We start from the raw sequence: 13,190 nt of genomic DNA, 5'->3' as shown, positions 1-13,190 counted from the left end.
TGTTCTCACCTCTTTTCAGTTTAACTGTTTCTGGCAGATGACTCCAATGCAATAACTGCAGCCTTCATGTCATAATTATTATAACATGCACTGGTCAGTGAAAGACAAATAGAACCAAACTCCTGCTATGTACTCGCTGACCGACCTTGCTGCAAACAGTCCCACCCAATCTTCAGTTTGATCGTGATACTCATAACTGTTTTAATTAGATTACTACAACACAGGCCAGCCATGCTTTCCATATTAATCCCCTTCTGATAAGGGTTTTGATACAAAAAACTTGGCAACTTCCAACAATCTTTCAATTGGAAAGAGATGCGAATGGTTCCCTATTAACATGCAATTATCAATTACATAGTAATAATATTCACTAACTGGTGGAGCGCATTTCAGGGTATCCTGCTGGGTCATGCCCACCTGCTCACTGTATAATCAGTGATTTGGGGGTGCGTGTTGGGAGGCGGTGGTGCTGCAGGGTGTGAATGGTGATTGGAGCGTGGTCAAGCAGGGGCAGAGATAACGATTGCCACACCCCTTTCATACACAGGCTAAACTATTTTGCTGTCTCATGTGCAGAATTTAGCACATTTTCCCAATTGTTTCATACAGGGTTCCAATTAAGTTACATATATTCATTTCGTTTTTTATTTATATATTTTGCAATATTTCATTAAAGTAGTAAACGTATCATGGCCCATTCAGAAACTCATGTGGCCACAAATTTCTTGTTTATTTTAAATTCGTGGCCCCTACAAAATCAGGCATGGCACACATTGAGAGAGACTGATCCAAATCACTAACCTACAACATTCAAGTCATCCCAACACCAAAAGGACACCACTAATCTCTGGTAGCCAACTAGCAAAGGTCCCCTTTATTCCCATTTTTTGCCTCCTGCTGGTCAGCCAATCTTCTATCCACACTAGTATCTTTCCTGTAATACCTGGGCTGTTATATTGTTTCACAGCCTCATTTGCAACCTTGTCAAAGGCCTTGAGCTTCCTAAGCACTTTCTCCTTAATAATAGTGATTACACTTGGATGAGGAAGTGGAAGGGTGGGTTACTAAGGAAGGGTGGTGGAGTTGTGGATATTGTAGAAGGTTGTTATCGGTTAAAATGGGACATTGACATGATGCAGTGCTGGACTGAAGTGGCAGATGGAGTTCAATGCAGAGAAGTGTGAAGTAATTCACTTTGGAAGGTCAAATTTGAAGACAATACAGGGCTAAAGGCATGATTCTTGGCAGTGTCGAGGAACGGGGGATCTTGGGGTTCATATTACAGTAACTCACTTCCACTGACTCTCCAATTTCTGGCATGTTGCTGGTGTCTTCCACAGTGAAGACCGACGCAAAATATTTATTGAGTACATCCACTATTTCTGTGTTCCTCATTACTACCTTTCCGGCATCATATTTCAGTAGTTTGATATCCACGCTTGTTGTTTTTAAAAACTTCCCAATCACTTTTGCGATTTTATGTGCCTTCTCTTTTGCTTTTATGCTCTCTTTGACTTCCCTTGTCAGCCACACTTGCCTCATCCCCCCTTTAGAATAAAGGAGGAGGATTAATGGCACCTAACGGTGACTCCTTTGCTTACATCTTCGGAAACAGCTCTATTTCCATCTTTAGTATCTCTATTTTTCTCTTTCAAGGTTCTTATGAAGACCCTGACCTGAAGTTACACGCTGACTGTGGTTCTTTGTGGCAATAGGACCCGCTCTTGGGGTTTCACAACTGGCCAACTCCTCTCTCATACCGTAAACTCGAGGAATTCTGTAGATGCTGGAAATTCAAGCAACACACATCAAAGTTGCTGGTGAACGCAGCAGGCCAGGCAGCATCTCTAGGAAGAGGTACAGTCGACGTTTCGGGCCGAGACCCTTCATCAGGACTAACTGAAGGAAGAGCTAGTAAGAGATTTGAAAGTGGGAGGGGGAGGGGGAGATCCAAAATGATAAGAGAAGACAGGAGGGGGAGGGATGGAGCCAAGAGCTGGACAGGTGATTGGCAAAGGGGATATGAGAGGATCATGGGACAGGAGGCCCAGGGAGAAGGAAAAGGGGGAGGGGGGGAACCCAGAGGATGGGCAAGGGGTATAGCCAGAGGGGCAGAGGGAGAAAAAGGAGAGAGAGAGAAAGAATGTGTATATATAAATAAATAACGGATGAGGTACGAGGGGGAGATGGGGCATTAGCGGAAGTTAGAGAAGTCAACGTTCATGCCATCAGGTTGGAGGCTACCCAGACGGAATATAAGGTGTTGTTCCTCCAACCTGAGTGTGGCTTCATCTTTACAGTAGAGGAGGCCGTGGATAGACACATCAGAATGGGAATGGGATGTGGAATTAAAATGTGTGGCCACTGGGAGATCCTGCTTTCTCTGGCGGACAGAGCGTAGGTGTTCAGCAAAACGATCTCCCAGCCTGCGTCAGGTCTCGCCAATATATAAAAGGCCACATCTGGAGCGCCGGACGCAGTATATCACCCCAGCCGACTCACAGGTGAAGTGTCGCCTCACCTGGAAGGACTGTCTGGGGCCCTGAATGGCGGTAAGGGAGGAAGTGTAAGGACATGTGTAGCACTTGTTCGGCTTACAAGGATAAGTGCCAGGAGGGAGATCAGTGGGGAGGGATGGGGGGAAACGAATGGACAAGGGAGTCACGTAGGGAGCGATCCCTGCGGAAAGCAGGGGGTGGGGGGGAGGGAAAGATGTGCTTAGTGGTGGGATCCCATTGGAGGTGGCGGAAATTACGGAGAATAATATGTTGGACCTCTCATACCTCTGCAATTCCCTTTATTCCACTGTAATACCGATATATCTGATTTAGTTTTCCCTCTCAAACTGCAGGGTGAATTGAATCATATTACGATCACTGTCTCCAAATGGTTCCATTACCTTAAGCTCCCATATCAAATCTGGTTCATTACACAACATCCAATCCAGAATTGCCTTTGGGGTCAACCACAAGTTACCCGAAAAAAGCCATCACGTATGCATTTTACAAATTCCTTCTCTTGGGATCCAGCCACCAACCTGATTTTCCCAATCTACCTGCCCCTTTTACATGCCTTTCCTATCACCTGTTGTAACTTGTATCCCACATCCTGGCTACTGTTTGGAGATCTGTATAGAATTCCCATCAGGTGCATTTTTTTTTAAACCTTACAGCTCCTTAACTCTGGCCACAAGGATTCTACACCTTCCAATCCAATATCACTTCTTTCTATGGACTTTATTTTTATCAGTGGGCACGTGGCCAAGTGGTTAAGGCATTCGACTAGCGATCAGAAGGTCGTGAGTTTCAGCCCCAGCCGAGGCAGCGTGTTGTGTCCTTGAGCAAGGCACTTAATCTCACAGTGCTCTGCGACGACACTGGTGCCAAGCTGTATGGGTCCTAATGTCCTTCCCTTGGACAACATCAGTGTTGTGGAGAGGGGAGACTTGCAGCTTGGGCAACTGCCGGTCTTCCATACAACCTTGCCCAGGCCTGCGCCCTGGAGAGTGAAGACTTTCCAGGCAAGATCCATGGTCTCGCAAGACTAACGGATGCCTTTATTATTTTTATCAGAGCCATTCCACTCCCTCTGTCTGTCTACCCAACCTTTAGATACAATATCCATCCTTGGATGTTAAGTTCCCAACTGTGATTTAAGTTCAGTCACAACCCAGTGATGTCCACAACATCATACCTGCCAATTCGTAACTGCGCTACAAGATCATATATCCTATTCTGGAATGAAAAGCCTTATTTTGAGAGTAGGTGAGGCCGAGAAAGAGGAAATAAGAGAAGGGCATAACATTTCTACAAGTAACAGGGTGGAAAGAGGTATAGTCCAGGTAGCTGTGAGAGTCAGTAGATTTATAATAGACATCAGTAGATAAGCTGTCTCCAGAGATAGAGACAGAGAGATCAAGAGAGGGAGGTGTCAGAAATGGACCAGGTAAATTTGATTGCAGGGTGGAAGTTGAAGGCAAAGTTGATTAAGTCAACGAACTCTGCACAGGTGCAGGAAACAGCACCAATGCAGTCGGCGATGTAGCGAAGGAAAAGTTAGGAAACAATGCCAGTGTAAACTTGGAACAGACTGTTCCACGTCGCTGATAAACAGGCAGACATAGCTGGGACCACTGTGAGTGCCCATAACTACACCTTTTGTTTGAAGAAAGTGGGAGGAACCAAAGAATAAATTATTAAAAGTGAGGACATGTTCTGCCATACGGAGGAGAGTGGTGGTACAGGGGTCCAGAAAGAAAATGAGAGATTTGAAGCCTTCCTGGTGGGGAACGGAGATATAAATGGACTGGACATCCATAGTGAAAATAAGATGATTGGGACCAGGGAACGTGAAATTGTTGAAAAGATCAAGAGCATGTGAAGTGTCACAGATGTAGGTAGGAAGGGACTGAACCAGAGGGGATAAAACTGAGTTGAGGTATGCAGGGAGAAGTTCAGCAGGACAGGAACAAGCAGAAACAATGGGTCTACCATTTTTTTAAACCACTAAGCCGTAGTTAGGAATAAAATGACTATAAAATCACCAAATTCCAGACAAAAGTAATTCTAGTCACACAAGTCAACATGTTCCTCATGTAAGCACGGAAATGAAAAACATTCCAGAAAAGATGAAAAACCACGTGAAATTATATACCAAAAGTTAATTGAAACACTACAATTTCTGAGGCCAATGAAATCTGATAGGGACAAATTAAGCTCAAATTGTGAAAGAGAATCCAAATGCAATACCCACAATCACCAGCTGTCCTTTTATACCTACCACAGCTTAAGCAAAACAGAAAGTTGTGGTTTCAAAGAAGTTGTAATTTTTATTGACCAAAACCAGAGCACAGCGCTAAATATTTCCCAACTGCTATGGAAGATTTGAATTCCAAAACATAAAGGTGCAAATTAAATTTCATCTGATTTAACATCTTTTCTTGTGCACGTCCAGTTTAGATTCACTCAGTCTGATGCTGTACAGTTCAAATAAATTTAGTGGCATGGCACCATAATACTTAGTAGCAGTATAAGGCACTGGATATTTTTGTCCGACATGGGAAATTCCTCCACGCACTTTCTCCGAGCACATTAATAAATGCAAGGGAAACTGCACACTATTCCATAAAAAAAAGCTTCCTCTCAACTTGGGAACCAGGACACACCACGCATTCCACTTGCGGTAAAAAAAATACAATAGGAAAACCGCTAGAAGCTTCAAATAAAAACTTTAAAGCAAATGGAAATGCACTTCATGTCACCCAATTCAACAGGAATTAAAACATTAACGCTATCCCGTGGTTGCTTTTAAAATGGGAATTTAATTGAAAGTCAAAGTTACCACAAAAGCATTGTAGTGGTGGTGCAAACACATCAGGATCTGAACAAATGAACTGCAAGGTGCTCTCAAAGTTCAAACTAAATTTATTATCAAAGTACACACATCACCATATACAACCCTGAGATTTGTTTTCTTGTGGGCATACTGAGTACTCGGTACAGGCGTGCTCCCTGAGAGCACCTGTCAGGCAGCCTGGGGATAGAAGGTGCTTTATATGGTGCAAATGCTGACCATACCCTATCCAGTTCTTTATTCAATGGAGTTTGTACTCCATCAAGGACACTGGGGTCAGGGGTAAAGGTTGGAGCACCCACTGCATCACCAACAGCAGCTTACCTGCCATCAAGGGCAGAGGTACAGAAAGTTGGCAGAAAAAGGCCAGTTACATCACTAAGAGTCCCACCCACCCTGCTTGTCTCACTCCTATCAGGGAGCAGGCTACAGAAGCATCCTCGCCAAGACCACCAGTCTCAAAACACTTTGCCCAAGCAGCAAGGTTGATCAACTCCTCCAACTACTAACCACACCATGACTTTATCATTTCCTGTCGGTCAACTTATTTACAGACACTCATTTTATGGACATACGATCAATGTAAATAAGCTATCTTATGTATTTATATTTATTATGTGTCTTATTATTGCGCTCTTTATCTTAGTGTTTTTTTGTACTGTATCGGATCCGGAATAACAGTTACTTCGTTCTTCTTTCCACCTGTGAACTGGAAAAACAATCCTGACTCTACATTGGGAGCGGGGCAGTCTCCTCCTCCCCTGATGAAAGAGTACATTCATCCCCACACACGGAACACAACCCTGCCCCATCCCTCACGGCTCTGAGGCACCCGACTCTCACAGGTCCACTCGCCATCAGCCCCACCCTGCCTCCCAACACGCCAGCACTACCGCTCCACGAAAAGTTGCGCTCCCCATCTTTACCCCGGCCATCCCTTCCCTCTAGTACCAGGACCGGCCTCGGCCTCAACCCTTCCCCTCCAGCTGCGGGCCACAACCTTCGCCTTCTCTCCATCGCCAGTGCCGACTCTCCTTCACCGCCCATTTGGCGGCATCAAACTACGCCACCCAAACACCCCCGGAGCTCACCACTGAGGAAAGTGTGCCCACCCCTCCTCTCACAGTACCCAACCTATAGCCCCTTTACCTCAACCCCTCGCCTTTTCCTTTCCGGAGAAAACACAGCCGCTTCACGTTAAAAAGGCGGTTCTTTTTCAAACCAAACGGTCCCGTCCTCCGAGCCGCTCGAGCGCCGAACCACACTGCGCAAACGCAGTATCCTAATTCCCTATTGGTCTGCCCTGCCGCTTGAAAGGGGAGCTGACCCTGTGATTGGTCGTTGTGGGGCAGGAGACCGTTCGTTTTTATAAATAATCGTCACAAAATGGCGGTGCGGTGAGGGTGCTCGCTCTTCTCCTTTGCAGAACCCATAAGCTGACAGCGGAAGAAGGTGTATGTGGTGAAGTTGTACGGTGTTGGCTGTGTTTCGGTGGGCGGTGCCTTTCGAAACCCAGTTTCCGTGACCTGAACTATGAATCCGAGACTGAGTGGTGTGATCTCCTGTCAAATTCTCTTCCCTCAGCTGGAGGAGATGGCTCGGGGCTTCTGTGATGGCTTTGGTATTAGCGCTTAATTCGAGCACTCTGTGACATCCTCCTAGGAAGGAAATCCGTGGCAATGTAAATTTTCTTTTTATCCTCGTGGAAATGCACGTTATTTATATAATTATTTATTACATATACAGGGGCAACACGGTATCGTAGCGGTTAGCGTAACTCTTCACAGCGCAAGCGATTCAAGTTTCGTCGCTGTCTATCAGGATATTTTACATTTTCATTGTGACAGGGGGTTAGGAGGTTAAATGGTCACAGGGGTGCAGTTGAGTGGTGCGGCTCGTTGAGCCGGAAGGGCCTGTTGTATCTCTAAATTAAAATTAAATTAACATGCACGTAGTGCAACTTCGACCCAGTTCATACGTCCTGATCAAGTTGCCTTCTTGAGCTTACGGTTTTTGCTTATGGTTGGCCCATATTCTCAAAACTTTGCTATCTATAAACCTGTCACGTAAATGTTATAATTGTACTCTGTAATTATAGCCCAGTCTCTCATGAAAACCACTTTCCATTCCATTGATCCTGTCTACATTTCACGCTACCTCGGGAAAGCAGCCGCATAATTAAGGATCCTTTCTCTTCCACCCCCACACTCCAGTTATTCTTTCTTCTTCATCCTCCTATCGGGCAGAAGGTGCAAAACCCTGAAAAATGCAATACTAGAATCTAGACACTAGAACACTACAGCACAGTACAGGCCCTTCGGCCTTCAATGTTGTGCCCCTATATATTCCTTTAAAAAAAACGTACTAAACCCACACTACCCAGTAACCCTCTATTTTTCTTTCATCTATGTGCCTGTCCAAGAGGCTCTTAAATACCCCTAATGTTTTAGCCTCCACCACCATCCCTGGCAAGTCATTCCAGGCACCCACAAACCTCTGTGTAAAAAAAAAACTTACCCCTGATGTTTCCCCTAAGCTGGTGAGGCATGACCTTCTCTTCACAAAGCCATGTTGACTATCCTTGAGTAGACTATACTTCTCCAAGTGCTCGTAGATCCTATTCTTAAGAATCCTTTCCAATAGTTTGCAGACCACTGACATAAGACTCACTGGTCTATAGTTCCCAGGATTCTCCTTATTACCTTTTTTAAACAAGGGAACTACAATTACCATTCTCCAATCCTCTGGCACCTCCCCTGCAGCCAAAGAGGATTCAAAGATCATAGTTACTGCTCCAGTGATCTCTTCTCTCACTTCCCACAGCAACCTGGGATATATCACATCTGGCCCTGGGGACTTATCAATCTTGATGGTTTTAAGAAGATCCAACACGACTTCTTCCTTAATATCCATATTGTCCAGCACACAGGCCTGTTCTATTTCGACCTCACCCTGATCAAGGTCCTTTTCACTTGTGAATACTGAAGCAAAGTAGCTTCTACCCCATTGGTGTAAGACTTCTTGTATATTAAAGAACTCTTGCTCTCACAGTCTACCTTATCACGGCCCTTGCACTGCACCTTCTCTGTAACTACAACTGTATCTTCTATATTTTTACTACCCAATTACCTGACTATTACTTCCTCTGGAAGCTCATTTCACATTCCCACCACCCTCTATGTAGAAAAACTTAGCCCTCCCATCCATTTAAAAATGTTACTCTTCATACCAAATCCTGACACAACCGGAGTTATTAATTTGAAGTGAGGTCACAAGCACAATAAGCCCCACAAGTAGTAATGAGCTAATGACCAATAAAAGAGCGTACTGATAAATCCAGCAAACAAGCATTCAGTTTATTGGAGACACAAGAGAGCACAAATGCTGGAATATGGAGCAACAGCCTGTTGCAGAAGCTTAGCAGGTTGTTGGTCCAAATTGCAGAATCTGCTGGAATCATGAAGTGTAGATAATCATCCCACAGAGGCTGCTTGGCCCAGTGATTTCCCCCAGTAGATTGTCTGTTACTTAAGTCAACAGATATATTCTCTAATAGACTTGTAGAAATGGTGGCCAAGGACAGAATAAACTGTCACATGGACAATTATGAATTGATTAGGATAGACACTGGGGATTTGTTAATCACAAATTATATTTAACTTACGAGAGAGATAACAGAGCAATGTTCTAGATGTGTAAATGGACTTCTGAAAGGAATTGAATAAACTTGTCATCAAGATTGAAGTCCATGGAATAATGGGGATAGTGAGTAGACTAGAATTATATTCTCTACACTTCAGAAGAACAAGAGATTTCATTAAAGTTTTGAAAATTCTTAAAACTTGTGATAAGCTGGATGCAGAAAGGATGTTTCCCCTGACTGTGGAATGTAGGACCAAGGGCACAGTTGGAGGTTAAGGGATAGGCTGTTTAGGGCTAAGATGGGGAGAAAATACTTTGTATTACATTTCTTAATGACATAGAAGGTGGCCATTGAGCATCAATAAATCTCTGACCTTAAAGGTATCAAAGGATATAGTTCAAAACTGAGGTAAGGCGAGTTATCCACAATGATTCAACAGCATTATGGTTGTAAGGTAATAACCTGGTGCCCAATGGTAATAGTGAGAAGAAAGCATAGCCTGTATGGTGGTCAATAGGTTGAATGAGGAGAGAAAAGCGAACAAGATTTTAGAAGGGTATAGGAAGAGAGTTCTGGGAAAACAGTGTGCATAAATAGTTCAAAGTAATGTGTTAGTTTGAGAAGGAGGTTAAAAAGTAGGGATCTTGGAATGTACAGAAGCACGAAGCATAAGAGCAAGCACATCATAATGGGCTATAAAATACTATTTCAACCACAACTAGAATATTTTGAACATTTCAGGTGCTTGCACTCTGGGAAAGGTTAGAGAGTCTTTGAGAGTATGCAGAAGAGATTCCAGTGATCAGGAGCTTGGGTTTTGTGGTAACCCTTTTATCTTTAATCTGAAGCACTCCTTTTTTCCATAGATGCTGACTGATCTGTTGAATGGTTGTAACATCTATTTTTATTTCAGATTTTCAGCATCTGTAGTCATGGAATCATACAGCACAAAACAAACCCCTAAGCTCACTGAGTCCAGATCAGTTACCAAGCACCAATTCACTCTTCTATCCCCACCCTCAGTACTGATGCAGACTCTCAACCCAAAACAGTGACCATTCCTTTCTCCCCAGAAATGCTGCTTCATCTGCTAAGTTCCTCCAGAAAAATGTTTATTGCAACAATCTCATTTCATTCTCCCCACGTACAAATTAAGTCCCACCAGATTCTACCATGTACTTACACACTAGGGAAATTTTACAGTGGACAATTAACCTATCAACACACATATCTTTAAGATATAAGAAAGAAACAGAGTACCAGTGGGAAACTCGAAGGAGGATGTGCAAACAGCACATGGCACCACGAGTGGTCTCGCTGGACCTGTAACAATGTACTGCCTACATGTGCAGCCCATTAAAATCATTATCAAGGTCATCTGGGCACTGGAAAGGTTCCTTATCCGGTTCTTGATGCTGGTGTGCTGTGCTGTGTGACCCAAGTCCACCCTTGTGGAACAGTGAATTGCAGTTGTGGTCATTAGTTTGTTACTGTATAACACTTGAACACATGACTACTGTATATATTACAATCCTGAGATCCATTGGCCTGTCATTTCATAACACAGGGATACAGCACTAGTGTGCAAAGTCTGTCATTGTATGTCACTATGATATAGTACTGGGCAGCACAAGTCTGCCACTGTGGAACACTGGCTTGTACTGTTGATTCTCCGGTATGACATTGATGCACTGTGTGATATGATGAGGAAGTTGAAAGCAAGTTGTCTTTCGTCTCCCAGATAATCAGGTAACCAGCAAAAAAAAAAAAAATTGCGGTCAGGTGACAAAAAGGTACCTGGGAAACTAAACTGACTTTGAAAAGGTAAGGGCAACAGTGACGAAAGGGCGTACAGGAGCAAGAGATGCCAATGGGTGGAGTGGTGTCGCAGCAACAACCTGGCACTCAGTGTCAGTAAGACGAAAGAGCTGATTGTGGATTTCAGGAAGGTAAGAGGAAGGAACACATATCAATCCTCATACAGGGATCAGAAGTGGAGAGAATGAGCAGTGTCAAGTTCCTGGGTGTCAAGATCTCTGAGGACCAAACCTGGTCCCAACATATCAATGCAGTTATAAAGAAGGCAAGACAGCAACTACGCTTCATTGGGAGTTTGAATTGATTCGGTATGTCAGCAAATACATTCAAAATCTTCTATAGATGTACCTAGGAATACATTCTAACAGGTTGCATCACTATCTGGTATCGGTGGCGGGGGGGTGGGGGGGGTGCTACTGCACAGGACCGAAAGAAGCTGTAGGTGGTTGTAAATTTAGTCGGCTCCATCTTGGGTACTAGCCTACAAAGTACCCAGGACACCTTCAAGGAGTGGTGTCTCAGAAAGGCAGCATCCGTTATTAAGGACCTCCAGCACCCAGAGCATGCCCTTTTCTCACTGTTACCATCAGGCAGGAGGTACAGGAGCCTGAAGGCACACACTCAGCGATTCAGGGACAGCTTCTTCCCCTCTGCCATCCAAGTCCTAAATCGGACTATCTCACTTTTTTAATATTTTTGTACGATTTTTAATCTATTCAATATATGTATACTGTAATTAACTTACTTATTCATTTTTTTCTCTTCTATATTGTGTATTGCATTGAACTGCTGATGCTAAGTTAACAAATTTCACGACATATGCCTGTAACAATAAACCTGATTCTGATTATTAACTATAATGATTATGTATTTTAGGGAAGTCGACATGGTCTAGCTGTGGTATGTGGGTACAGATCCATAGCGACCACATCTGCAGTTACTGCAGTTCACAGAAATTTAGCTTAGAGTTGATTTGAAGTCCAAGATTTCGATACTGCTATGTGTCATGGAGGAGGGGGTTACCTGGATATTTTGCCTCAGGAGTCAGTCCCTTTGGATAAAATACTATTAAACTAATCAGTAAAGGATATAAGAGTGTAACTACAAGTATGGGAATTCAGAAGGGAGCATTACAGGAGGCTCAGCCCTTATGCCTTTCTGCTCCAGGTTTTGTGGATGAGAGCAGAGACTACAGTGTGAATGAACATACGGCAAGGGACCAATCAAATTAAGTAGTAAGGTAGCGTTTACGGATGAACACTGCATCCCCAAGCATGAATCCTAAAGACAGTGTTACCTGTCCAGTACCAGCATCAAGGACATCTCTTGGAGTGGGAGGGAAAGATCCAGTTGTCATGTTCTATGTGGTAACTAGTGACACAGGGTGGAAAAACAAGGGGCTCTGATGAAGGAACAGAGCAGCCAAGGTCGGATTCTAAACCAGTAATCTCTGTCTGGATTACTTCCTGAATCTTGGTGGAATTCATGAGGAATAAATTTTAGGAAATTGAAATTGTAGCTCAAAGATTAAAAATCATACAGTACACAAGCTGGTAATTTATCCCAATTAATACATGGCAGTCAAGGTGCCCACCTAAACTAGTTCCATTTGCATGCACTTGACTCATATCCATCTATCTATCCATGTACAGTACCTGTCCAAATGTCTTTTACATATTGCATTTCTACCCACCTTATCCACTTGGAGATGTAAGGGCAACAGTGAAAGTCAAATGATTAATTAAATCATTAATTAAGCTCATTCCACATATCCACTGCACTCTACATGAAAGGGTCCCCTTTAAATCTTGGTTCTCTCACTTAAACCTATGCCCTCTAGTTTTGACTCTCCTTCCCTAGGAAAAAGACAGTGATCATCCACTCTATCTATGCACTTCATGATTTTATAAACCTATATAAGGTCATCGCTCAGTCTCCTTAGTTTCAGGAAAAACAGTTGTGCACATCCAGTCTCCCCTTATAACTCAATCCCTTCTGTCCTAGTAACATTCTTGCAAAACCTCTCTGCATCTTCTCCAGCTTAATTGCATCCTTCCTATAGCTAGGCAACCAGACTGCACATAAAGTGTAGGCTCATCAGTGTCTTGTACAGGTGTAATATGATGTGCCAAGTCTTGTAGTCAGTGTCCCGATCAATGGAGACAAACTTGTCATATGCCATTTTCACCACTCTTGTGTCCACATGCTATTCTGTTCATCAATACTCCCTCGGACCCTACCATTCACTATGTCCTGCCCTGGTTTAACTTGCATCATTTCACTCTTGTCTGATTTAAATTCCATCTGGCATTTATCTGCCCACCTTCTCAGTTGATCTAGATCCTATTGTGAGATTAGGCAACCTTTTATACTGATT

At 43.5% G+C, this 13,190-nt stretch overlaps 1 protein-coding gene across 1 annotated transcript in view; it reads right to left on the bottom strand.

The window, feature by feature from the left end:
• Positions 1 to 6,639, bottom strand: part of lbr (lamin B receptor) — a 65,888-nt gene extending 59,249 nt beyond the window's left edge. Inside the window, exon 1 of the mRNA XM_063040504.1 lies at positions 6,502 to 6,639. The gene's annotated coding sequence lies outside the window, so the exon portion shown is untranslated. The remainder of the gene's footprint in view (positions 1 to 6,501) is intronic.
• Positions 6,640 to 13,190: the final 6,551 nt, after the last annotated feature.

This window comes from Mobula hypostoma, chromosome 2 (genome assembly GCF_963921235.1).
Source record: "Mobula hypostoma chromosome 2, sMobHyp1.1, whole genome shotgun sequence".
In the NCBI taxonomy this organism is placed as follows: Eukaryota; Metazoa; Chordata; class Chondrichthyes; order Myliobatiformes; family Myliobatidae; genus Mobula; species Mobula hypostoma.
The sequence above is the reverse complement of the archived record's forward strand: the minus strand, read 5'-3'. Positions and strand labels throughout refer to the sequence as shown.